The sequence below is a fragment of the Silene latifolia genome, chromosome 3 (assembly GCF_048544455.1).
Source record: "Silene latifolia isolate original U9 population chromosome 3, ASM4854445v1, whole genome shotgun sequence".
NCBI lineage: Eukaryota > Viridiplantae > Streptophyta > Magnoliopsida > Caryophyllales > Caryophyllaceae > Silene > Silene latifolia.
Genome location: NC_133528.1, coordinates 48,093,218 through 48,096,441, shown reverse-complemented (window position 1 = coordinate 48,096,441; position 3,224 = coordinate 48,093,218). Strand labels below are relative to the sequence as shown.

The 3,224-nt window shown below is 43.1% G+C and overlaps 1 non-coding gene across 1 annotated transcript; it reads left to right on the top strand.

Annotated features, from left to right (window-relative positions):
- The first annotated feature begins 2,973 nt into the window (after positions 1-2,973).
- Positions 2,974-3,080, top strand: LOC141650781 (small nucleolar RNA R71). The gene has a single exon (XR_012546797.1). It is a non-coding gene; the product is annotated as a small nucleolar RNA R71 (small nucleolar RNA).
- The last annotated feature ends 144 nt before the right edge of the window (positions 3,081-3,224 follow it).

The following is a 3,224-nucleotide window of genomic DNA, read 5'->3' as shown; positions in this document are numbered from 1 at the left end:
AAAATTGAGTTTAATCTCTAAAATCTTGTCTCGGTTATTTGTGTCGTTACACAAGTGCTTTGGCTTAAGAGGTCGAAACGAGTATTTCGAACCTTGCTTAAACGAGGGACGTGCTCCTTAGTTTGAGTCGAGTTATTCGACAAGTATCGGATAATTCAACCATTGGCGTGGTTATAGGTCTAACCGCGACAAATATCCCTTTCTTTTCCCTCATTTTCGAAAAGGCTAAAAAAATACAAAATTCAAAATGTCGAGTCAAAATCACGAGTCTTCCGCTTCCGTGAAATTCACAACAAAAGTGGTATCAGAGCTTCGTCTGTCGGATATCTTGAGCATAGAAGATCCTGTGGAATGCGATTCCGTCTTCAACCAACCATCTCTCGACCTTTCACTACCACCTATCTTCGACACGTACAACGACGAGGACGGACTCCGTTGGTCGGAGCTCCAACACGGGTTAGTAGACCAACATGATGAATGGTGCGAATCAGGCCCCAACAACCGCGACAATGTTGGTTTAATTAACCCAACCCATAATGGTTTCATGCCCACTTCACGCGTCGAACAAGGCTGCCAAGGAGGTTGGCTAACCCCTAGTATCGATCTTGGTGGCGAGCAATCCATGCCGGATCAACTCACGGCACAACCAGGCCGCAACCCAGAGGCACTGGCAGGCCACGGTCCTGCACCACCCAACCATCCCACCATCGACATGGCCGTCCAAAAAGACGGGTTCCCTTTGCCGCCCCATAACGAGACTTGCCAAGGTGGATGGCTCACGGCTAACTTCAGGGCTCCACCATTACCCGCCCCGTTACCCCCAACAGGGGTGACGCAAAATAAGAAACCGTCCGAGATTGCAAGCATGTATCGATTTGAAGCGAAGGGTCAAGGAGGCCTTAAGTTCGTCCTTAGACGAGTTCGGACTAATGACCCACCAAAGATGGGCGGGACTCAAGGGGCCATGGAAAGGAGAGTCGAGGGATAGACCGATTGGATTGGTCTGAATCCTTATGCTAGAAGGGGCAGGGGCAAGACGATAGCACCGTGGACAAGGATAAGGGAGTCGATTGGAAGCAACAAAATTGAGTCGAGCGACGAAGGCAGCACGGCCGCGTCAAGGGTCGTAGATAGGGCATTACAGCCACGACTTCCTAGGCGTTTTAAGAATGTAAACCGCAAAAGGAAGCGACGAAGAATTGGGAACCATGAAGAATCGGGTCGATTCATCTAAAAGAAGGAGGAATTGATGTGAATACGGTACAGTGTCTTTAACGAAAATTCTACGGGAAAATTACCGTATCACGGATTGCGAAAAATAAAACGAAAACAACGGGAATAAGCTTGAGGCTCACGGCCAAGCATGGGAAAGAGGGAGAAGAAGATTAATGCATCATCATTTAATCCCATTTTTAGTTATTTGTAGTTGTTTCTAGTATTTTGTTATAGTATGTTTTTCCCATAAAAATTAAATAAGCTTGTAGGAAAACTAGGATAGATTAATTAGCATTTTAATTAAGGGTCCAAAACACCACCAAAACCCCTTGGGTTTGCCGTGTGATGTAGGCTTTATATAGCCTCTTTGGTGTAATCATTTGGACATATGTTGTTTTGTTACAAATTGAGTTGAATCTCTAAAATCTTGTCTCGGTTATTTGTGTCGTTACACAAGTGCTTTGGCTTAAGAGGTCGAAACGAGTATTTCGAACCTTGCTTAAACGAGGGACGTGCTCCTTAGTTTGAGTCGAGTTATTCGACGAGTATCGGATAATTCAACCATTGGCGTGGTTATAGGTCTAACCGCGACAAATATCCCTTTCTTTTCCCTCATTTTCGAAAAGGCTAAAAAAATACAAAATTCAAAATGTCGAGTCAAAATCACGAGTCTTCCGCTTTCGCTAAATTCACATCACTACTCACCTTAGTGAAGGCGATAGTCTCAAGCTTCCGGATCGACTTCTTCTTTGTGAGGATGTCTTTCATGTATTTTGCATAGGCCGACACGTGATTGATTAATTCCGTGAAAGGAATCGAGACTTCCAAATTCATCACAATTTCCGCAACTTCTTCACAATTTCCACAACTTCATACCTTGTACCACTTCTCAAGTGAATGACACTAACCGTTTCATGTCTTGGGGGATTATTTTGAGGTGGTAATTGCCCCTTTTGTCTTTGTGAGTTTGAAGATGTTAGTTGAGTCAATTGGGTTTCCAACATTTTGGTGTGAGCTAGGATGTTGTTGATGGTGATTTCCTTTGCTTGACTATCTTTTTGCATTTGAGTGAAAAACTCTTGTTGATTCTTTTGCATTTGAAGGACCGCTTTTTGAACATCAAAACCTTGGTCATTTTGTTGATTGTATGGAGTTTGATTTTGGTAACCTTGGTTTTGGTTGTAAAAGGGTCTTTGATTTTGGTTTCTCATGGGAGGTGGGGTGTATGTTGTTTGAGGGTTTTGAACATTTTGGCTTTTGTATGAGAGATTTGGTTGGAATTTGGTGTTTTCATTGTAATAGTTGGAATAAGGGGTACCACTCTTGTATGCTTGGAAAGCATTCACTTGTTCATTTGTTCCCCTACATTCACTTTGGTCATGTCCCAAAGTTCCGCAATTCTCACATATCCCACTTGGGATTGATGAAGATGCCGTCATGGCATTAACATGATGCTTTGGTGATTTTGAGGCTTCTTCAAGTCTAGCCATAGCTTTTTCAAACTTCAAATTGATTGTATCAATGTGAGCACTAAGTTGAGCACCCAATTGAGTAACGAAGTCCACTTCATGCTTTCCTCCTCTAGTAGCCTTGCGAGGTCTACTATATTGTGAGTTATGGACCGCCATTTCCTCAATTTTGTTCCAAGTTTGATTGTCATCAACTTCGGTGAACATTCCATTTGATCCCATGTTGAGAATGTTCCTTGAATCTTCATATAGACCGTTCCAAAATTGTTGCACCAAGAACCACTCGCTAAGTCCATGATGAGGACATGAGCGACAAATTCCTTTGAATCGCTCCCAAGCTTCATACAAAGATTCTTCATCCCTTTGCTTAATGCCCGTGATTTGAGCTCTTAGCATGTTAGTCTTTTCCGGTGGGTAGAACTTTTTGTAGAAAGCTAGAGCCAACTTCTTCCAAGAGTCAATTCCGAGAGTAGCCTTATCAAGGCTTTTCAACCATTGTTTCGCGGTGCCAATTAGAGAAAAAGGAAATAAGACCCATCG